The sequence below is a fragment of the Asterias rubens genome, chromosome 15 (assembly GCF_902459465.1).
Source record: "Asterias rubens chromosome 15, eAstRub1.3, whole genome shotgun sequence".
Classification (NCBI taxonomy): Eukaryota; Metazoa; Echinodermata; class Asteroidea; order Forcipulatida; family Asteriidae; genus Asterias; species Asterias rubens.
In genome coordinates this window covers 5,435,646-5,461,323 of record NC_047076.1, presented here as the reverse complement: position 1 = coordinate 5,461,323, position 25,678 = coordinate 5,435,646, and the positions used below count along the sequence as shown (strand labels likewise).

General features: G+C 37.7%; 1 long non-coding RNA gene across 1 annotated transcript; it reads right to left on the bottom strand.

Moving 5' to 3' along the window:
• Positions 1 to 134: 134 nt before the first annotated feature.
• On the bottom strand, positions 135 to 20,397 carry LOC117300320. The gene is made up of 2 exons (XR_004520158.1): positions 20,059 to 20,397; positions 135 to 240 (listed from the first exon to the last, which is right to left on the bottom strand). It is a non-coding gene; the product is annotated as an uncharacterized LOC117300320 (long non-coding RNA).
• Positions 20,398 to 25,678: the final 5,281 nt, after the last annotated feature.

Here is a 25,678-nt window from a genome sequence, read left to right as displayed (position 1 = left end):
GAAACGGTTGGTTTCAACATTGTCCTCCGTTTCCCAGTTTGTCACCCCGCCCGCTCGTCTCTCCAAAAGGTCATCAAACTCCCCCGCGTGCGTACTTCTGCTCTGGAGTATAACGAGAAGGACGGTGGCGATGAACAGGACCATTGTTGATGTCTTCATGGTGACGGGTAGGCAGTGACGGCTGACAGGCCTGTTGTTTGCTTGTGTTTGGCACCTTCTGTTTGCTCTCACCACACTTGGCTGACAAGAAAACAATAAGAACTAGTTAGGCGTGCTCCTATGGGGCATGTAACGTATCCAGTGAGGTGCGGATTAGGCGCGCGCTGAGCAGCTGATGCCGTGAGCAATCATTCAATGTGATTTTAACCACACCCGTGCTTGTTTCAAGCAGAATGCTAAACATCTTAATTTAGGTTCAGCTGATTTTAAAGCACTTAATTTAGGTTCCCGGAGAAAACCTCATTTAAATGTCCCACATACGTCCCGAGCGATGTTTTCGTTTCGTATGTTTTAAATTTGTTAACGAGCCGAAATGCCTATTCTAAATTAACTGAACAACATTCATATATGGCATAATTTAGCTTTCTTTGTCAAGTTTCTAATAGCAAAGCCTTCTTTATAAAAAATCTTGTTGTACCTCTGCGGTAGTAGACTATAGCAAGACAGTTCTTTAAAAAACAACTCTACCTGCAAAGAATATACACACAAGGTTTTACCGCAAACCATTGGTACCTCACCATGCATTGCCTCATTGTTTTGTATCAGGGATGTGATGACGAGTTTTTGAAATTAACAGACTCAAATAACTTCTCTCTCGACAAAAGAGAAAATAACGTCGACAAAGTGTCCCTGAATAATACAATTAATGCTGACTGTTACCCCCAATTATTTGAAACAATAATATTTGCTCATCCATACTTTTTAATTGGCTTCATCTCAGCCCTCGTATATCCTGATCAATTAAAAAAAAAATAACGAATCAGATGTTCAATTGAATTACTTTTAATATAATTACACTTTCATTGCTGTACAATTTCGTTTTCAAGCAAAGCCTCCAGTTTGATTCCTGATAATTAGAAAAACATGGGAGTATATACATTGTTCATTATCTGCATTGTACTGATGTTGATGAAGTTAAGTTTGGTGTTTGATCAGGGTGGGACTCTAACCTTCCATGCCCGATGCGGGTGTTTTTACAATCTAACATTAAGAGCTCGTCGGACGAACTATGTTTTTATTTTGTATATACCAAGATTTTTTTTCCCAGCAACATCCAACAGTGCAAGCGCCATGACAGGATGGATGAAAACATTAAATTACAATAAAATTGTTTGCATAAAATTGTTTGCATAATGCATGTAAACATATACAATTTCGGTGTATAGGGAGATTGCTTTGGCGTGTATTGTAATTTTTTATTGGATTATTTTTTACAGAGTTCAGATAATAATATTGGACAGGGGTAAGACAGGAGACAAAGCACATGGAACGACATACTGTATAGAGGACACCATCATAACATTACCTCCCGAAAAGGGGAACTAATGTGTCTCTTCATGATAACTTGGGACATGGGGAAGAAAGACCTATCGCGTATCTTGGCCAATTACAGTCACGGAATAAAACGTGGCCCATCGTGGATCGATGCGAAACTTGAAACACAACACCAACCTTTCTCGTCGAGATAAAGTTGTTATCTCATGGTCGGTCGCGTTCTTCCGTTTTAGGGGAGAGACGTGTAGACGTGGGTGTGCATGGATGTTCATTTTTACGTTTTGCACCACGTTGGAGATCGTGCCCATTATCGAGTGAGAAGATGCACGCGGGGTTTAGCGCGTATTTGTGTTTTCACTTATGGGCTAGACTGTAATATTACTCGTGCTAACTGTATATGACTTGGCTGTCTGTGGGGAGTAATTGAACGGGAGGAACCCGTTAAGGGTGTGTGTGTGGCGCGGGTGAAGAGGGCGTGTTAGTGACGCGCGCTGCAAACACTAGGGATATCACAATTTATTGCTATCAATCTGCAATTTCCATTTCACTCAACATAACTTCTTCACGGTTTGTCTTCCGGAATAAAACGCAACAAATAATTGAAGAAGCTCTGGAAATGTGTCTTGTAAGCTATGGAAATTATAACAAACGGCATTATAGATGGAAATTTGCATCGGGGATAACGAATATTAATTTGAGTTTTACCCGTGTGCACCAAGGTGTGTTGGCACTGTAAACTCTGTGCTTTCCCGAGCAATGTGAGAACAATCACAGGCATAGTGAGCACTTAGTTTTGTAAAAAATAAAAGACACTTAAATAAACACATCTGTATATGTATAGGCGTATGCGATTTAGTTTCGGATGGATTTTGAACAGTACTTTTCATCCGGTGATTAATGCTGGCGCTATTAGCTACCAACTGATCTCAACTGATCTCCAGCTATGGGAGACTTTCTGGGACGATAGAGGGCAGCAGACTTACCGGGTAAATCCATTGTTCTCAGAATTATGCGCATGTTCAGAACTACGTAAACAATGGAAATTTACCCGGTATGTCTGCTGCCGCCTAGCGTTGGAAAGTCTCCTATTGGTTTACTTGATATTAATCAAAAGTTGCATCCCTTAATGTGTTCAATGGCTGCCCTTACCAAGATTGTCATAATATTGGCTTTCCAGTTAATTGATTTTTTAATTTTTTTATAATAATAATAATGTTTTATTGTCACTTGTAAAAAATACACATATGTGTACAGTGAAATTCGTTTTGGTTTTGCGTGTCTAAAAGTATGTTTATTAAAATACACACTAAAAATTAACCATTTTATACAAAAAAAAACATCGAATATATAATATAAACATGTATGAAAAGTGTTACAATATACAGGCGAAATACGAAAGATAAAAACAGCACGATTGAATTAAAATCAGAAATAGACAAGCTTGTATAGCTTCTGAGTGGCATCCTCCCAAATCCATTACAAGATAGGGAGACCACCAACATAGGGATAGATTAGATAGCTCAGTTGGTACAGTGCTTTTTTTAACACAAACTTATATACAATTTAATAACGATTTTTTGGAAGTATATAAAAACCAAACCCTACTTTAATAACTATTAATTCTAGTAAGGCAAACAAAACGATTTGTTTTTCCCTCCATGGGAACATTTCTCAAAGGTCGAGTTCCATGATAGATGCGGTACTCAACACTCACGGAATGTGTGCACCGTAATCATAAACGAAGACCTCTGACGTCACAGTTTACTTAGCACATTGTTCTCTCCTACACTAAGCAATTGAAATGAGATCTGCGTATGCGGATTCCGAAGTCCGCATCACCACCGCCCACACGATTGGAAGCATCCCGGCGCCCATGGGAACAAGCTTCAGTCCCCGGATTGGGTCCTCTATAGTCTGGAGTTAAACTTACCGTTAATATAGAACCCGATACCCAACCGAAGTGTATTAAATCATCGTATTATAGCCATTACAACGTACCCTCTGGAAAACATAGTCACACTTGATAACCATCAACGCATGGGGTGATACTAGAATGTATGTGTTAAAGCTCTTCAGCAATGGTTAAAACAATAAAGCACAGACAAAGATCCAGATTGACAAAAAACACGATCGGAACTTCAGAGTACCTGATTACATGTAAACAGAATGCAACCCTTTTGCAATGAAAAAAAGCAGATCACTGTAAATTATGAACTTCTTTATCGAAAGACAAGGATTAACACAAACGAAAATAATGCCGAATCTGGACCACAGGTGACACTGGTTCTGAGCACTTTCTTAGACATGGAATATAAATAATTATTGGTTGGTTGACGAGGAATCCGAAACTGAATGATTTTAACATTGATGCTATAGCTACAGTTTATTATTTTGGACATAATTCAAATTTTACAAATCGTTGATCCACAGTTGATTCCCTATAAAATGCAACACCATTTTTAACACCTCTTTTGCAAATTTCTTTGGGTGTGCATTTAAAGCACCCAGTTCTTTCCCGTGTGGTGAATCCACCTCGAGCGCTCATCAAAGGATACAATTACAGCCAGAGGCAAAATCCAGGTGAAATTGACTACCATCTAATTACATCCTTAATTCAAAAAGCAAACCCCGGATTTTTGGTTCGTCTTGGGGCAATCTTAGAGGTGCCGGCGTAATCTTATCTCGCTTGACTATCAAACGCACGTATAAAGATCCAAGCGCTTATTATCCCGTCCACTGACATGATATGAAGTAACTGTCAGTGCTGTTTTAAATACGGCCTAGATACAGCTAGCGGTTCTTAAACCCCTTTACAATCTTCAATCGAAGTATGGGCAAGACGGTTGCCGATTAAAGGCACGGCAGCCGATTTCACGAAACGCTAGGATTAATCCTAAATCTCGCGTCCTAACTTAGGATGTGTTCAATGCGTCCTAACGTCTTTGGGTAGGGAATTTAACTCGTCCTAAGTCCTAAGTCCTAAGATTAATCCTTAGTTAGAAAGATTTTGGTGAAAACGACGGCTGGACACCTTTGGTAATTGTCAAAGACCAATCTTCTCACGTGGTGTATCTCAACATATGCATAAATTAGCAAACCCGTGGAAATTCTGACTCAATTGGTCGTCGAATTTGCGAGAGGATAATGTACGAAAAAAACACAAGATTGTCGCACAAGTTGTGTGCTTTCAGATGCCTTGAATACGAGACCCCGGCGCTGAGGTCTGTTACTCAATTCAAACATTTTTTTAGTGATAAATTACGTCTTTCTCAAAAACTACGTTACTTCAGATGGAGCCGTTTCACACAATGTGTTATTCTATCAAAAGCTCTCCATTGTACTCGTTAATAAGTAAGTTTTTTATGCTAACAAATATTTTGAGTAACTACCAATAGTGTCCAGTGTATTTAATTCCACTCGACACATTCGGTTTTAGGGGTTGACGTCTTTGAAATGTTTTGTAGGCACGTCACTTTTGTGTCATTGTGAGAAGTTCATTCGGAAAACAATTATGGCCTTTGCAGAAGATAACAGGTTTCTGATAATGAACAACTATTAACTTGTAGGTCTTTTTTCGAGCTATTCCTTGAGATGAAAAACATGAATTCTTAATCTTAGTTCCAAGATCTTTCTCAAGGATAAATGCTATACATCGAAATGGCACGTTCGCTGTATTCAGTAGTAATTAGTAATAAAACCTGGCCACATTCATGTTCCCCATAGCCTCAGTTTGGTAACATTAATTGTTTGAATAAGAGAAACACAGCATGTCTTCAACATGTACCTGCAGCCAATTTGACGAAAAGCTGGGATTAATCCCGAACCTCGAACTCGTCCTAACTCAGGACGGGTTCAATGCGTCACACCGTCTATAACTCTTCCTAAATCCAGGCAGGTCCTTCATCAATTTAGGCGATGCTCGTGTCTACTGTCTAACTAAATTGTGAATCTTGGGCCGGACCATAAATAAATTGCAGTGAGTTTAGCGCATACACATCGGAGGCGGCTAATCTACCGCCACTTTGTCTGTAAATTCAAATTCTCTCCTCTGGCACGTGTAGTTTAAACCGTAGGCGTACCATACTCTTACTCTGTGTATGGCTTTGTTACACTAATTGTTTTTGGAAGTGTAATTTGAAATACAGGAACCCAGAGATGGTGTGTTTTTGTTGACATTGTAGTCTGTAAGGACTACTATTTTTTGGAGCGTAAAAACATGAACTGGGCCAGTTGTTTGAAGCTTTGCATGGTGTGGAAAAATAAAAAGAAACTATGAACAAATAGTAAACTTGCGACTACAACCATGTAATACCATCTCTAAATTGTATTGGCTCTATATGTAAAGACCTCTTGTGAATATTTGTATATATGAGGTTTAACATCGTTTGTTTCTTTCGATCGTTGGTAAAACAGCGTAAGACAGTCTTGATCTTAATATGCAGTAAATTCATAATAAATACTTTTATTTTATGTTATAAATGATACACACCTTCAAATAGCTATAATCAGTAAAAACGTGACCCACTTCGGCCGAGTAAACAAAGGTCCGTACATTGCATCATTGTAAATTGTTTCTGGAATTTACTTAATGTGCGTGCCATTAGGGTTTTGGGAAAATAATTGTCCAAAGCCAAGTATGGTGTTCTCTGTATTTTCGTTAGACGCCAAAATTATTATTAAAAGCTAGTATATAAATTGGGGCAGTCCAAAGTATGTTTTCGTATGAATTATTGTCTCAAACGCTTTCATTTATGAGTGCCAGTAATTTTAATAAAGCATTTTGAATTGAGAGAGCTAAGATCTGGTTAGTGGGAATGGTTGAGCTACTAAATGGTGCTTTATGTTTGTCAATGTTCAGCTACAGATGCAACATTACTAAAAATCTAACGATGAGACTAGTAAGTCTTGATTTTGGGGGACGAATTGCATGCAGTAGTGTTGCTAGATACAATTTCGAAGTACATAAACAAATAATATATAAATAGAAACGGCACCACACAGAAAGACGGACCTTTTCAAATGTCTGTCTTCTAATTAGCGTGTGTTATGTGCAAAATTAATTTTTAGTTGTCCGTGTTCTTTGCATATTCCGTTTTTTTTTCTGTTGACCATGTACATTTGTTAATGGATTTAACATAGATATCGAAATAGTAACCCGCAAGAGTGAACAGCTTTGAGGACATGGATGGGGGGGGGGGGGGGTAGGACTCATAGCCTTTATACACTTTTGGTACAGAAAAAAAAATAAAAGTTCACAGATTTACAAATAATTTACAGGGTTTACAGAAGGTAATGGTGAAAGACTTCTCTCTGAAATATTATTCCATGAAATGCTTTACTTTTACTCGATATCGACAATTACGGATTTATTTTTAAACACATGCCATGACACGGCGAAACGTGCGGAAACAAGGGTGGGTTTTCCCGTTATTTTCTCCCGACTCCGATGACCGATTGAGCCTAAATTTCACAGGTTTGTTATTTTATATAATTATAAGTTGTGATACACGAAGTGTGGGCCTTGGACAATACTGTTTACCGAAAGTTTCCAATGGCTTTAAAGCACCCATGACATTCATGTACGGATCAAAGGAATGTTCACAGAGTGACTGTAACACAGAGCTGTGTGTATAGGCATGTGTGTGATTACAAGTCTGGTAGTTGTGCGTCATTTGCAAGACTGTCTATATCCTATCAGCCTCGCTACCATAGGCAGCGCGCCGTATCGAGCAACGCATGGCTGGGAAAAAATGGCGCGGTGAGATCGATCACCCCTGGGAACGAGGTTGATATCCTATACAAAAACACATTGGGTTTGTAAGATCAGTCACTGTTTTGCACAGGGCACCAGTCTAGCGATGCACTGTCCTTTTGTAACTTCTATTGTTTGTGGTTTAATTGTGTATTCTGAGACTATGGGGAAATTTACGAAACAAACAACTTGTAAGAATGTGTTTGCCAAATAAAAGATGCTAAGCTCTCTATTTACTCCATGAGAGAACTGAATGATTTAACTGACACAATTGCGTTACCAAGTTGGGTGAAATCGAGCTGTCGCGAACAACCTAGGCGTGGGCAGGAGTATAAGGTTGTCAATGGAGCTTGGCTAATCTTTTAACTACACAAGACATAACAGGTATATTTCTGATAGTCACAACATTTCTGACGAGCTATGACATCATTTTAAAACTCAGTTTTGGCTGATCATATTCCATCCACCACCCTCCCAAAAGTTCCCATTGTAATCCTAGGAGGAACAGATCCAAGTTGTATGCTTCAAAAGCAAAACGCCTGAAGGGGTCACAGTAAGATTTCAATTTTAAAGGTGTCCGTGTTTTCAAGCACTTTCCCGCAACCAATTTACGTAACATGGTTAGAGGGCACCACGTGGACATCCCACTCAAATGATTTTAACAAGTAGTGTGTATAACTTCTTCTGAAATCCGAGTGCACAGTTCGCAAAAGTCATTCAAATATGGTCTTTTGGATGGACCTCACGGAGTTTGTGTGTATAGTTGCCGAGACGAAAGTTTCAAGTTCTGTTTAATTCAAGTATCGGAGACAACTTGGGACGGAGAACCACTTTATATTTGTGTGTTTAATTCCAAGGCTGATCCGGGCACTAGAGGTTAACAAGATACTACTGGGTCATGTTTCATTTAACCTTCATTGTCGTGGTGGTGAACTTATTTTTGGGTTTGGTTTTCAATGAGCATCCTGTGACGTACGTTTCTCGCTCAAAAACAAGCTGTTTCAAGCTGGGGGTTTTCCGTTAGGCTGAACTTTTTTCCAGCCGTTTATTGGCGTAATAGGCACTGGGGTTTTCAAAGACCGATATTATCACTTGGTGAATCTTATTAATATATGCATAAAATAACAAATTTATGAAGATTTGGGTTCAATTGGTCGTCGAAGTTTCAAGAGAATGAAGAAAAACACCATTGATTCCCATTTACAAAGATATGTGCTTTTACATGCATTATAAAAGACTTCAGCTGAAGTCTTTTCATATTTTAGTAACAAATTACTTCTTTCTCAAAAACTACCTTACTTAGGGGAAGCCGTTTCTCACAATGTTTTACATTATCAACAGCTCTCCATTGTTCGTTACCAAGTCAGTTTTTAAGTTAATATTTGTTTTGAGTAATTACCAAACGTGTACCTTCCCTTTAAAAGGTAGTAAAGAGACCTACCTAAGCAAAAGTGCTATTCACATGATAGCAAATTTACTAGGGTCCCTTGCTTAATTTTAACATGGTTGTAATATGTGGCAATGTTTGACAATATTTTGTAATATTCTTTTAATATTTTAGTAACAAACTACCTCTTTCTCAAAAACTACCTTACTTTGGGGAAGCCGTTTCTCACAATGTTGTACACTATCAACAGCTCTCCATTGCTCGTTAACAAGTGAGTTTTTATTCTAGAGTAATTACCTTTAAATATACTCTCGTGAATAATTTTGAAACACATTCAATACTTTTGTTTCACTTCTTCATAAAAATCAGACCAAGAACGTAGTTACACACTGGGCCCAGTTTCATAGAGCTGCTAAGCACAAACATTTGCTTAGCATGAAATGTCTTCCTTGATAAAAACAGGATTGCCTACCGAATGTCCGCTTGTTGCATATTGTTTGTTACTGGTATTCATGTTTGCTTACCCTGAAAATCACGTGGAAATTTGGTTGGTAATCCTGTTTTTATCGAGGCAAAAATCTCATGCTAAGCAAATGTTTGTGGTTAGCAGCCCTATGAAATTGGGCCCTGGTCGGAACAGATGTGTGACTATTTTTATACGTCATCGCAGAACATCAAACCCATCTGGTCCTGAAAGTCGAATACGGTGTTAAACAAGTTCATATTTCAAAAACATACTAAATGGCCTGACGTTTCGGCCCTAGAAGCGTCGTTCTCGAAGGCTAAATTCCATATTTCACTCATTATTTTCTCATTGCCTTCGGGAAAAAACATGTTGGGGGGATATAAGAAAGTAAAAGAAGGTCTTGACAGTTTTCATTTTTATTTCTGAATTATAAACGAAATAATTATAATATAATGAATTCTTTTTCAGACTATTGCTATTTTTCTTTAACATTTGCTGCGAACAAATTAGTTGTATGAACCCAAAAGTGTTTACTTCTCGTCGTAAATTAGTAATTTGCTGTAATCGGCCGAACCTTTGAGACAAAAAGGTCGTGGGGTAGACTTATTAGCAAAGGCTTAATGTCGTTATCAGATGAACGTTGGGAATTCAGTATGCATAATTGGTGTCTCGCTCAATGAACTGACCAAAGTTCTGTTCCATGCAGGCAGTGACAGAATGAGAGTGTATTGCGCTCAAACGTTTTGTGAGAATGTCAAACACACGGCATGTCACAATATCTTGAATCAACAAATAATAATAAACCAAAAAGTAAGTCTGTAGTGTAAATATGGTTAAAACTACAAAATATTAACACATAATTTAGAAAAACAGTTTGTAAAGGCCTTGACACAATTGATAGTTACTCAAAATATTTGTCAGCTTAAAAACTGATTTGGTAACGGGCAAAGGGGAGTTGTTGATAGTATAAAACACGGTGAGAAACGGCTCCCTCTGAGGTAACGTAGTTTTCGAGAAAGAAGTATAATTTCTCACTGAAATATTTGAATTGAATTCGAGACCTCAACTTAAGTCTCTATTTTAAGGCATCTGAAAGCACACAACTTGTGTGACAATGGTGTTTTTTTTTTTTTCTATAGTTATTCTCTCGCAACTTCGACGACCAATTGAGTCATATTTTCACAGGTTTGTTAATCCATGGATTATGTTGAGAGACACCAAGTGAGAAAACTTGTCTTTGACAATTACCAATAGGGTCCCGTGCCTTAATAAATGAACAAATATTAGACCCTTTGTCGACCTTTGACCTGTAAGAGGTAAACGTTCCTTCAAGATGATGGGGGCTGTGAATACTTGTGGGGGAGGGCGTCACATTGTGTTTACAGTGTTTATTATCTGTGTGCAAGCATGCTACAAACTACTTGTTTAGAAACACGTAGTCAATACACGTACGTCTCGTGTTAGCCTGGGGGGCAACGCAACTCGCTAAAGTAGAAACATCCACTGCTCCCACACACTGAGGATAATGTGAGATGCGTTGCCAGAGTGATTATATACTGAAATTTGATTTATTATTTCCAGAATTGAAAAAGGGGGAAAGTTTATAGGACAATCAAGCAGACTGGAAATTTCGAAGAGAGGTTTATAGTATCGCGCCGGGCATGTGGGAAGGGGAAAAGGAAGGCCCATTAATAGGCAGGGTTGCTTGACTCTTAAGTGGTTTTATTACATTCCCAACGGGTTATTGCGGGCAGCTGCGAAAAGTCAATTGAAAAGGAGAAGAGTATGTTTTGGATTGTGTGCCCAAGTACAGTTCCAAGATTTTCACGAAGTTGAATGTTGGAGATTACACGAGAATTAAACGGTCTTTTTTTATATGATGGTAAAGAGCACTGCTTGATGAAGTATGAATAATAATAATAATAATAATAATAATAATAATAATAATAATAATATAATAATAATAATAATAATAATAATAATAATAATAATAATAATAATAATAATAATAATAATAATAATAATAATAATAATAATAATAATAATAATAATAATAATAATAATAATAATAATAATAATAATAATAATAATAATAATAATAATAATAATAATAATAATAATAATAATAATAATAATAATAATAATAATAATAATAATAATAAGCCTAATCATAGCGGTAATGACCCAAGCCTAACCATAGCTGTAATTACCCAAGCCTACCATAGCCGTAAGGTTGTTAGGTTACTAAAGGCAGTGGACACTATTGGTAAATACTGAAAATAATTATTAGCATAAAACCTTAATTGGTAACGAGTAATGGGGAGAGGTTGATAGTATAAAACAGTGCGAGAAACGGCTCCCTCTGAAGTGATGTAGTTTTCGAGAGAGAAGTATTTTTCCACGAAGTTGATTTCAAGACCTCAGATTTAGAATTTGAGGTCTCGAAATCAAGCATCTGAAAGCACACAACTTCGTGTGACAAGGCTGGGGTTTTTTCTTTTATAGTTATCTCACAACTTCGATGACCGATTGAGCTCCAATTTTCACAGGTTTGTTATTTTATGCATATGTTGAGATACACCAAATGAGAAGACTGGTCTTAGACAGTTAGTCTTTAAATAATAAAAATTGGACTTTGTGTGAAAGGACAACACTGTTTGTCTATACTGTCCAAGTTCTCTTGCAAACTCTAGTCAAACATGGCTATTTAACAACCTTGCTGAAATTAAGCAAGGGACCCCAGTTTAATTGCTGTCGTCTGAACAGCACTTGGCAGGCAATCAGAGATGATACTGGCGTGGCGTGCAAAACCCTTTTCTGCTTGCAAGGGTTTTCAGATCCAGATAGTAAACTAGCCACTTGAGTTAACTCCAGCCCAAACTTGAACTTTCCAGTCAAACACAGGGATTTGGTCAAACTAATTGAAAACTGCCTTAACTTTCGAGTGCTGTTGAAAGTTAATATAAAATGGAAGTGGCGATTAGGGTGTGCGATCGTGCAATCCTAAAAGCGCCAACGCGAAGTTGGATATAGGAGTTGTGTAAACCTAAGTTTAGAAAAACAATGCAATTAGCATTTTATACTGGAATAGGTATATATATACACATCCTATATTCCAATTAAATAATTGTGGTTTTAATTGCATAATTTGTACAATTTGTTTGCTGACATTGTCAATAATATTATTAACCTCATCTTTCAAGAGAGTCTAATCTTCTTTGATGAGGAAAGGTAAAACACCTTTCTCCAAGACTACTTTCCCACCTTTTTTCGTTCTTTCATTCATTATCATTTATTTCACCTTCCCCTTGTTTATTGTCTTCTTCAAATGTTAGGGAAAGTGTTGCCCCCCCCCCCCATCTCTTGCGCCGCCCCTAAAGCGGATACCTCTCCGATGGCTGGCAATGATCTGGCCATGGCTAGTACACGAACTAAGCAAAAATTGACCATTTCGAGTGAAAACTCTCTAATTGTGACGAATTTAGCACCAAGGGTAATGTGTTTTTGCCTATTAATGTACAAAAAAAAGGAAAATGCAAGATGCTTGAATATGGCTTCATTCAACTCGCCATTATTGACCCACATCGCATGTCGTTATAGAGGTGTTTTTCTCCGTAAATGTCTGTAGTGAATTATTCATGAACCATTGCACTTTCACAACTCGATTGTAATGATTTGTTTGAGTCTGATCCATATGATTTTGTTTTAGGGTGAGAATTTCACTGCATCAAGTCATGTGCACGTAATCAGACTCACTGTTTAAAATAATCTCTAAAAAGTCTTCAAAAGAAAAAATGGAAGATATAAAAAAGTCAATTTGCAGAAGTGAAAAAAAAAAACGGTTCAAAACCTGGGCCATATTTCATAAAGCTGCTTAACGGCAGATTTTGTGCTTACTGTGCGATTTCCATATTATAATAGCGCTGCTAACCGTAAGCACACAAAAAGGCGCGTTAACATGCCTGTTTGAAATTAAATGACGTCACAGTTCTAATCAATGGTGAACGCGCAATATGGCCGCCATAGGTTGTCTGCTAACCCGCGAAATACGTTTACACCCCGGCAGTTGTTTTACGGACAAGGTTCATATCAATTGGTACAAACTCAACCTTTGTGTCAAAAGATCAAGCTCTAGTTTAAAACCCACACAGTTTGATGTGTTTATACCGAATGACTATAAAGTCCTCCAAGCTGTATAAATGCCGTGTGTTATCGCTGTATATAATCGAGGTGACGTGTATAACGCAATGCAGTCGTAATGGGTACCACCGCTTGACATTTTAAAGACAAAACCCTTCAAATTGAAATATATGATTCTATCTCAAACTGAAAGCCCCCTTCTTGCGTACCAAATTGAAACTGTGCAACACTGGCACCATTGAAATTTCAGATTATGCATATTTTTGGCTGTTGAAACCTTTTAAAGGTTTGGCAGTAATTTTGTTTTGAAGTATATGGCTAACAAACCAGTAAAGTGATCCCGTTGAATTGTCTTATTGTCCGTTGCCTGGGTGATAGTGACGAGTGTTTTAACAAACACTATGCATTCCTTCATACTATAGGCAGTGAATCAAATAACAACATTAGGTTATGTGAAACGAGTTCTGCGAGAAACATTTTCTGCGTTTTGATAAAATAATTATGGACATTGTAGTATTACAAAATAACAAATTGGCGCAATCTATAAAAGTTGCATCAGATGCGTGATTATTTTAGCTTTATACTGGTCTCTTCAATAATGATAATTATTTAAGAAACGACACTTCACAAAACTACTTTGCTGTTTATCTTCCTAATGAATGCAAAAACATTTGTGAATGAAAAGCAGAGAAAAAAATCCACCCAAATTAAATATGAATTTTAACAATTAACATTCAATGTTCATAGATTCCCGAAATGGACGTAGTGCAAACGCAAAAAAAAACTGTATCACAGAAGAAGTTTCCAATCCTGTCCTTATTCATAACAATATGAAGCCCCTAAATTATTACCAGTAACTTAAAATTACTAAGTCTTCAGAAGCTTTTAGAAATCGCGTGTGGGTATATTTCACTTTAAATTCCGTGTGACACCTCGTTTCAGTATAAGCAAACTCCAAGTGCGAGCAAAGCGGCATTCCCTTTTCCACAAATTTGATAACCTTAACTGATGTAAGTGAGACTCCAGTTAGTCCACTTACCGTCCACTTTTTGTTTAACGTTCAAATCAAAAGTGCTTTAGCTCGCTGTCTCTTTTCGGCTTGGGTTCTACCGTCCAAGTCGCCATCGCTTAAGGGTTAATGTAACGCTAGCGGTCGTTTGACATCGATCGCCAGAAACCCCCACCGACGGATTTTTTCCCCTCTTTTTTTTCTTTTCTGCTTTTTTTTTTTTTGTCTGTCAGAAGGAAACAACGTGTCTATTGAAACTGGGTTAAGATATACGCGGGGTAAACCGCCCCAATCATTGTTTTAAGCTCTGGAGAGAGAATTGGCATAGAACTAAGTCCCCCCTTGAGGACAACAAAAGGAGGGGAACTAAAAATCGAAGGGCGAAAATCAGGTACTTTTGGTAACAGGTGTTGCCTTTTGCGGTATGCATTCTAGAGGAAGCCGTCATAGGTTTCTAAAGTTGTCCGTTTTCTGCTGCTGCTTTCCCGCGCTCTGTTCGCAACAAGTAGGAGGGATCTATAAGTCACGCTGGCTTGCTGCTCGAGTGTTATTGGTTGATGCCGCCGAGTGCTAGAGCGGAAACTCTAGAGTGCCATATATTTGGGATCAAGGTGGTGACGTGCACTCGGGATAGGAGCTGAGAAAACACTTCAGTGGAATAAGAAGACGACTGGCAAGAGAGAGAGAGAGAGAGAGCCTGATGAAATATACACACAAGACGAACAGACATCAATGCAGTCAAGCACTTAACTTTCTAATTGACAATATTATCCAATGTAATACCCCAATAATACTAGATATCATTGGTGAAGCTATTAAGATCCCTTAATGAACCCTCGTGTCGTTGGAAATGACAACAGAAATTAAGCTTAATCCTCAACAATGAGATTCTGGATAACCCCTTGACAAGAAGGTGTTTTTCTCAAAGGACTGTATTAGAGAATGAGCGATCATGTTTGAATCAAATGCCACTTTGCAACATGGTGCTTTGTTAATTGAACTCGCACACTCTTGTTAGGAAAAAACGTAAACACATCTACAATTTGATTGATATTTGATGTCAATAGAAACGCTTGACGCAGTTTGATCGAAGGTTGAATTTAATTATAAGATTTCGCGCCAAAAGGGAAGAATTACACCGTAACCCAACGACAGTGTTTACTGGGCACGTTTCATTCAATCGTATTTACTTCATTTATACGGGTTGCAGATCCCTTGTTTTCATTTTAGAAAGATTGATTTTAATAATTGCTAGAGACGTCAAGCTTCCAAATTAATCTACATATCAATCTCCTCTGCACAGCAAAACGCAACTAAAACATTGACCAAAAGGAATGCTGTATCCTTTGAATCCAACCAGCTCCTAAGAAACGTAACCATAAAATATCCCATATACAAGAAAAACAACATCATTAAAGAACAACAACATCAACAACGTCATCATCAACAACATCAACAACATCAACAACGTCATCATCAACAACATCAACAACATCAACGCGTCATCATCAACAACATCAACAACATCAACAATATCAACAGCAACAACTTTAAGTGTTGTGCTGTTAAGCAATCTTAACAAGACTGGATCTTACAAAACTATAAATCTTGAAAAATTGTATCAATAGGGCGCCAATTCGTTTCATCGGGTACATCGGCACACTAAAATATGTAAACAAAAAAATCTTTAGAAAAAAACCCGGTAATAAATGATTCCGCATAATTTAAATGACTTTTTGTTGTAATTAACAATTATTGCTGAACACTTTAATGTTTTGCTGCGAAGGGGAGCACGGTGTGTTTATCAGCTGCAGGAGCTTCGTTTAAAGGAATGAAATCTAGTATGAAACCTAATGTTACGGAAACCTATTCCTGCCTACAAGGGTTGACATTTCTCAAGTCAAAGTGAAATGATGTGTTTGGGAATTTGAAATAGATCACACACCCTCTAGTAAGCTAGAGTGCCCGTTAAAAGATCAAAGGCCCGGTAGATCCATTTTGTCAAAAGTGCCTGCGATTCTCAAGGTTTTCTTTAGAAAGAGCGAAGTAACCAAAGGTTTTTTACTGGGTATGTTATTCTCCTTATTTTGGATGAAACTTATTTTGAAATTAGATTTCTACACAACATTTTCAAAAGGTGACTAGTGTTTACAAAGCCTACATTCTTACAATGAGCGAAACTACACACAACAGCTGCCATATTAACATTACGTTTTTTTGTTTTCAGTTAAATTAGTGCTAGACTTATCAGTGTTTTTCTTTTTTTTTAATATTTGAGGATGTCCGACGCAAGGGTGAAGGTTTCTTTAACGTCGGCAAATTCAACTCAATTTAATTTGTTGTACTTCTTGTCTACTTCTTGTCTTCTGGTCTTCTTTCTTAATTAGTTTTTTTCTCATTTTTTAAGAACACTTCAGAAAGAGTCTCCTAGCTAATAATGTGACTACAGCGGCACTATGTCCGGAGGCCTCATCACGCCTGCAAACTCGCATGTAGAATCATGGCGCGCTGTTTGATGGCACAAACACAGTGCGTCGGCTGCGATTTACTGGACTGTTAAGTTTTTGTGCAACTTTCACTTTCGAATAATGAATTGTACAGTGCTTTCTCTTTACTCTCTTGACTCTTATTTTGTCCTATCTTTGTGATTTTATTTTGTGGAGTAACTGTGAATTCGCAACAGGAGAATTTCTGTAAACCTAATTTCTGTGTTGTAACCACCTGTAGACTTTCCTTTGATACACACACACACCCGGCTTGTGGGGTCTTGCTATGTCAACTCGTAGTCGACAAAGGTGGACCCTATTGTCTTTCTTTGTGGTGAATGTATTGTCCTTTTTGTTATAAGTCATTAATTTGAACGTCACAACAAGTACCAAGTACAATTCAACTCTTTCCTCATCCCTCGCAGGATCATTTGTATCCATATTGATTCGTATTGTGGTCTCCTAACAAGCATTCTCAGTGGAGTGTGCACGTATAGCGGATTAATAGGTGCGAGCTGATGGTCTGACGGTACTCCCTGGTCACGGATCCACTACCGTTTCGGTCAATATTTTCACAAGTGACAAAAACTTCCGTAACCTGAGAAAATTAGTCACAATTTTTACACAATTGGGCAGGGGGGATCAGTTTGTAATTTAATTGACCAATCTCTGCTCTACTCAACTCTGATTTCGCCACCCATGTTGGTTCGATTGCACGCTCGCAAAAACAGGTTTCCCTGCGCTGCATGCCCACACCATAGCCAATGCACGATCACGACTGCGATTGTTACACGCAACACAGCTTCAAATGGCGCGAATTTATATCACGCTCCGGGTGTAGAAAGGCGAAGCCGAAATTAAATTAAACGAGAGAGCTGAGTGTGAAACAATGTACTGTATATATCGTATTCGGTCTACCACACAGATCTAGCAAATTCTATAACACACGTCTTCAAGTTGAGCGCAGGCGATGAAATTCATTCTTCGAGTGGGGATTCTGAAAGCGACGAAAAGCTATACGTGACGTAATGCTACCCGTTGCTACGGATATGTGCAATTGTTTTCTCGCCAAGAATTGCATTGTTTTCTTTGCTATGGCATGCACGTTTTTTGTTCATGACCAAGGCGGCTAAAGCGCCCCGTGTGTCTGCCGCCTGAGGCGACGTGTGCCCGCGCACGGCGAGCGGGTTTGACAGGGTGTTGACAGTAGAACGACAGGCTATAGGGTCTTATGCGAACATAGAACACATGGGGTCGATTGGACACATTATTTTCGTACACGATAATCCTCATGGAATCAGGAATCAGATAATGGTTTGAGCGCTATTTGTTTTAATTGACTGCATTTTGAAAGGTGTTGGTATCCACAATGCTTAGTGCTCTCAGCGCCTTAACGCGCCTATCCGCTTGTGCTCAATAACCCATACATCACATATTTTGTTTTACAACATTGGGCTGCATAGACCTTCATCATGGTGCAGCCATCTTGAATTTATCCCATTGAAATCAATGTAACCAAACCGAGGCTGGAAGAATAAAATAGTCTGGTTCCTATTAGCAAAGTTATTATTAGCATGCATTATTGTTATTAGATACAAGGAACATGACCAAGATGGAGGCAGACACTTCGTAATCAAAAACATTGCTAACTACAGTCACATTCATCTTTAAAAAATTCAAAGTATTTCAATATTTCACCTTGTAAGTCATCGAACTTGTTACCAAAGCTATTGGAACAAAAACAATCTCGAAATTCCCCGAGTATACTCTTCATTTGTTTTACTCGTCAAAACAAAGTATGAAAGCAATAAAATAAAAACATTAATATACGGAAATTCAATCCTAGATTTCTTGATTAAATACATCGGGGGATCTGAATGAATGTCAAGTTGTTCTTAATTAAATCATTTCAATGCTTAATATAACGGTTGTTGTTGCTGTAATCACCAAACGCAGGCATATGCAGAACAAAATACATTACAAACGTGATCCTGCATAACATAAAGAAACTCAACAAATGAGCACCGACTGCTAATGTTGGAACAAATATCAAAATATAATCGAATGATTGTGTTGGAATCCAGTAAGCGAAACAGTAATCATATTAAACGCATACAGAGATGACATTCGATGCTTACAGGGAATGTATCGTTTGGTTATCACTCTTCAATTTAGTGTCAAACTTTGACTAGAAGCCTATACAGCAGCTTTCGATAGTATTGAGTATTTTGAGAAACAATTCACTTCAAAGTAATGACACAGTGGTTGAAAAAAAAAAAGTTGTTATGCCCTAAAATTTGAATCTGAGAAGCGTTTCTGTCTGTAATACTATCAATTCCTATACGTATGGTTCTTCCTGCGTTGATATTTCGCTTCAGTTTTCCGGCATTATCTATTTTTTTTAAAAACGCGACATTATACATCTGCAATTAATCAACGATTAAAACAATCGAACGGTTCCAAAAACCGAAAGTAAATTTGCCTTGATTTTTTTTAAAGTAATACAAAAGCCTATGACAGCTTCGTACCACCGTATGGCTTTAGGTTTGGGATTTCGTTTGCCCATTCGGTTTCGATAAGAACCCGTCGATGGGTTTTTATATACACAAGTATTCCAATGAGAAGTTAAATAATAATGGTGTCTGAAAATGGAGGATGGATTAATAAACCTGTTCCAGGAATTACCTCTTCCGACAATAATGAAAACGTACCTTCCCTACTCGGCGCCTAACAAAATATTTAGAAACATCTTCATGTACTCAGAAACTGTTGCCAGCGTAAAATAACTTATTTATAAACGACCCGAAAGAGAAATTATCACAAACTCATCCTTAAAAAAACGATTTGGGTAATCCTAATTTTATAAAATGTCAAATTGTTTTCGAAGGATCCATGACGATACTATCATCGAAAATCCTGTCAAAGTCCTTTGATAATATTTTGAATTGCACCGCGGGACCTTAGTTCTTCAATCGCATACAATCAACAACATTTTTGTAGAATTTGATAGCATATAGAACTATGCTTGCTTGAGATAAATTAAAGACTGACAAGATGTTAAAAATGTATTGATGTCTAAAAGTGTTGTAAGTTTCGAACATAGTCGAATTGATTCAATATTTTACCGCCATATGCTATTGAACTTAACCATATACAGTTGAATTTGAATTTGAACTGAATTTACAACTCCACTTTCCAAAGACATCAATCAAAGACAACATAGAAGCTAATGTTGATGCGGTTGCAATTACACAACATAAAACCCTACATTTCATGTTCCGTCAATTATCAAAAATACGACCGGACCAAAAAAAACGCGCTTACCTGTTTGAGTCTTGTCTGCGGATGTGTACCCAATCGGCTCTGTTTCGACCTGCGAGTTAGAAGCCTCGTTTGTTAGTAAACTTAAGTTACCAATACACTGTGTGTAAATCACTGCTATGTGTTCACACTAGATGGTTGCTAAGTCTTTACTTCTCATGACATCGTTCACCGCCACAAATATGACCAAAAAACAACCACTGATTTACTGCATTTCAAACACCAACAATTTCGAAGCTCTTAATACTGTGTGTCTGCCGAGTCCAATACGAGATGAGTCCTCTTTATATAGAAGCAGAGAGTAGATTTATGTTGCTGACTAATTAACAACCCCTGCATGAAACCACGTTGAGATGCCTAGGTCAAATAATGCGTGTCTGGTTTCCCGTCGTCGTCTGACGGGTTGATTTATAGGGTTTCATCGGTCACCTAACTACCACCGGCAGCATTTACTGAGTCCGTAGGTTGAGACGTATATACACGTCATCGTTTTATAGTTACCTCCAATATTTCAAGTTGACTAAAGTTTTATTTGTTTTTCACAACACTACAATTATATTTATCAGAGTGCGGATCTGCGGTCACGTATTAAATTCTACCTTGTATGTATAATTGAACAGCGTACTTTGATATGGCAGCGAGAGTTGATGTTAATCCCTATCATTTCCAAGAACACTTCATGACTTTAACATTTTCTATATATCTGACTTAAAGACAGTTGACACTTTTGGTAATTACTCAAAATATTTATTACAATAAAACCTTACTTGGTAACGTGTAATGGGGAGAGGTTGATAGTATAAACATCATGAGAAACGGCTCCCTCTGAAGTGGCGTATAGTTTTTCGAGAAAGAAGTAATTGTCCACGATTTTGATTTCTAGACCTCAGATTTAGAATTTCGTGCCTCGAGATCAAGCATCTGAAAGCACACAACTTCGTGTGGCAAGGGTGGGTTTTTTTTCTTTTATAGTTATCTAGCAACTCCAATCGACGACCAATCGAGCTCAAATTTTCACAGGTTTGCTGTTTTATGTTGAGATACACCAAGTGAAAAGACTGGTGTTTGACAATTACCAAAGGTGTCCAGTGTCTTTAAACATTTTCTATATATCTGACTTAAAAGGAATCAACACGTCTCCCGTTTCACGATAAATTTAGAATAATTATATTACTTTTTATTGTTTTGAAAACTGATTTAAATTGTTTAATAATTTGAAACTGATATGCCTAGTTTGATAATGTCAACGAATGCCTAAGTAGGCATGTTCATCTAAAGCGTCAGCCGGTTCTGCTATTTTGTTTCATACTGTAGAGAGTAACTTTCTTAACAATTGGTTTTAAAGGCAATGTATACCTTTGGTTTTCGGAACCGTTCGGTTGTTTGTATCCTATATAGAAGTGTTTTTGTATACAATAAAATTAATCTGTGAAAATTTCACTTCAAAAGGTTGTAGCGGTTTTGAGATATCGCCGAAATTCCAGAGTGAATATGTCCATGCAGGAAGAATAATCCCTGTAAGAGTACAAGAACTCAGAAGCGTTACCGCGGTAACGCTTCTTATATTCAATTTTGGGGGATGAAAGGGTGATTTCTTTATCCATTAACTTATAAGTACTTCGAAGAGAAATGTTTCTCAATGCATTAAACTATATATCCAAAGTTGCTCTACTTCCAACCGCATTTACATTGAATTTCATTACCAAACCAGACCCGAAAAGAGCAATTCAAGAGAAACTTAGAAAAGGAACAAGAGTTGCTTCTAATTTGAAGACAACGAATGCTTAAAAGGAACAATAAAACACAACAGTTCACAGATTCACACATAACTTACATGATTTAAAGTAAGTAATGGTAGAAAGGGTTCCTTAAAATATTGCTGCCTAAAATGCTGTGGTTTCTAGAAAATGATATTACAATATTTTATCAGGCGTGATGATAAGCTCGATGTTTGAGAAACAGAAAACACATAATATGGTCTCTTTTCACTATTTTCTCGTGACCTCGATAACCAATTGATTTCAAATTTGTTCCAAGTTTATTATTTCATGCGTATGGTTAGTCACACGATACATATACTTTGTTTGCGACTGTTTTGTCAACTCTACAAATCCTGTTAATACACATAAGATGGTTGCTCACTTTTGTATCCTTAAATTTGTTCGTTGCAAATAGCTCTTCCCTAGCCAAAGAATATTGCTCCTCTAGAAACTCGTAACTTTGCTACTTTTTGGTCAAGTTACAGGTTGATAAGCTGACATATAGTAACATGAAATGTGTTAATATCATCTAATAGTCTAGTTGATTCAGTGTTGACTAACGGAATTCGTGTACTCCTTCTACGTGAACTGTGATACACGACTCTTCCTTTAAGTGAGTTAGTGCACTGACTACTACAGAGTTACAGCAGATATGTAACTTGATCATAACCACTGATAGCTTATGGCTACTCGGTTACTACCATTTAAACCAAACCCAATCGGGTCACTTAAACCACTTAAAAGCCTCACAGCAGTACTCATGTTCGGGTAAAAACTGTTCTTAAATTTCGGCAGCGATGTTGGTTGTATAGTTCGTTATTTAAGAGGTTCTTTGTTTATCGTGCCAAAATGAAGTTCGTTTATCCGAAGAGGACCACAGCTGAGCGTCTCGATGCGTGGGAGGCCCCCCCCCCCCCATTGTAAGGATCGTTTCTTGAAAGGCAGTGGACACATTTGGTAATTACTCAAAATAATTATTAGTGTCAACTTTACTTGGTAACAAGCAATGGAGAGCTGTTGAATAGTATCAAACATTGTGAGAAACAACTCTCTCTGAAGTAATGTAGTTTTCGAGAAAGAAGTAATTTTCCACTAAAGTATTAAATTTGATTTCGAGACCTCAGAATTTAATGTTGAGGTCCCGAAATCAAGCATCTGAAATCACTTCAACTCGTTTGACAAGGGTGTTTTTTCTTCTATTTATTAGTATCTCGCAACTTCGGCGACCAATGGAGTTCACATGACGAGATACACCAAGTGAGAAAATGGTCTTTGGCAATTACCAATAGTGTCCAGTATCTTTTAATTCATTCAGCAATGTTGTAATATATTGGTACAGTGGTTCTTTGTTCATCGTGCTAAATGAAGTGTGTATCTGATGAGGCTAGCTGAGTGTCTTGACGCGTGGGAGGTCAGGGCTTTGTGCGGATCGTAATACTTACGTCTATTGTTTTGTCATCACAAACATTGTATATATGATTTGAGACATTGCATGGTGAGGTATCAATATACATGTATATATGGTTTGCGGTAACACCATGCGGGTATCTACTTGCCAGTAGAATTTGTTCTTCTATTTTTGTTTGCTACCGAGGAGTAGATTGATATAAGGATTTGTTAGGGAGACTTCTCAGTTTTGAAAAGAAGTGTCCTATGTGCGGCACCTTAATGTAGCCCGAGCCCTAACTGTAGCCTGACCTAAATGTAGCCCCAAACATGTACCTAGATGTGGGCTCGGGCTACATTTAGGTGCTGCACAGTCCTGTCATTTAAACTATTACCTAAAGAAGAAACTCTACCTGGCAAGTAGATACACACATGGTGTTACCCACAAACCATATATATATAGGGCTAGAAAGCTCAGTTGGTAGAACGCCGGCACGTTAAACCGGAGGTCGTTGGTTCAAATCCCGCTCTAGTCAATTTTTCTTTGTTCAACCCAAAATCATTTTAACATGTACCCAGTCAGTTTCCCTTGTGGCTTATCATTTGATATAATATGTTTACAAACATGTTATTCTGCCTGTTGTTGTTGCGTAATACGTGATTTCCCTGAACAGTCTTTAAGATAAAACAGCGCGCACACCTGACTCAAAATCATCCATTTATGTTTTCTAAACTTCAATCATTTCCGGATATAAGCAGTGACTCTACTTTGGAAGATGAAAATCACATAAATTCAGTTGGCATAAATGAATAGGAATGTATAGTTTGGACGAGGTTATTGTCACGATCTTGTGATGCTCTCGCGCACCAAGGAAACCCCCAAGGTCGGTCAAACAAGAGGGTACAATTGTCTTTTCTGGAAAATCCCGAAATTATTGTTGTATGTTTTGTGAAAGCACGTTTTGACTGAGCAACGTTTAAATTGATTCAAATTAAAACACGGCGGTTAGGGAAATCAAGGCTGTGTTTTGTCATAAAAATAACAGAAATGCCCGAAACTTAATAACAAGTAAAGGGATAATGATATTCAATATCAGACATTCTTATACACTCTGTTTATACACTGGAGCAGAGCTGTGTATTAAAGGAGTTTCGACGATTGGAGGCAATCTTTTGATTAAAGAAAATGCACTACAAAATAACAATATACAAAGCCGCATCTGGTCACATAGGGTGCCAGACCAGACTGCACATTGGGGTGATGGACCTTTATTATTTATAAAGAAGCTGGTTGAAACAGACAGCCGATTGTTAGTGAGACACTAAATCGTGTTAACAGAAGTTTTAACTAAATTCAACGTCTTCTGCAAACTTTCAATACAATAAAAATACCTAACATTATGATTGCTTTCTTGCTGTGTTTCCCCCAAAAAACCAGCCCAGTGTTTGAATGTGCGTAACTTCGTACAAACAGTATCAGTCATGTTTTGCGTCTATGACTTTACATAGTTTTTCAACCTCAGTTAAAAACAACTCGGGCTGTGACGTTGCAGTAGAAGCGTCCCTATTGTTTGGACCAAAAAGGCATCCAGGAAATACGTGGCCATGGCAAACTGCACCCCCCCCCCCCCTGTCGCACTCACTAAACTACCAACATTAATTGCACTGTGTACCAACACGCATCCGTTGTCTAAAATCCAAGAGGCTTAATATCTGACTAAGACAGCTTTAAGAAAATCTTCATTAAGAAAACACAATTCTTTAATGATACCATATTTTAACTGTGTACCAACACGCATCCGTTGTCTAAAATCCAAGAGGCTTAATATCTGACTAAGGCAGCTTTAAGAAAATCTTCATTAAGAAAACACAATTCTTTAATGATACCATATTTTAATACAATACGTATTAAAGTCCAAAGAGCAGACTATTTGCATCCATGCTTGTTGTCTCAAACGCCAGAGGCTCAATATGTGACGTAAGGTAGCTTTAAGAAAATCCACAACTAATTCTTATATGGTACCATACTTTAATACAGTACGTATTAAAGACCAAACAGCAGACTTTTATCAGTAAATATAGCCATTTTAATGGTCAGGGTACCAGTTATTTGTTATGCAAATATTATGGTTGTTATTGCTTTATCAAAATATGTATGCCTTTTCGAATTTCCTAATAAAAGATTGTAAGGCGGGCTTCCTTCCCGTGTCTCTACACAACAGCCAGTAAACAACTTCAGCAAGATAACATGTTTGAAGACACTGGACATTCTCCCGAAGACGAGCATAGTATACTGATCGAAACGTCGAGACCAAACTCAACTGCCTTATTTCAGAGCAACCACTCCTTCAAATTGATTTTACTCATGGTTGTCCCGGCAAGTTTACTATTCATGTTCAAATATTCAGTGGCAAATTACTTCTTTCTTGAAATCTACGTTACTTCAGAGGGAGCCGTTTCTCACATTGTGTTATACT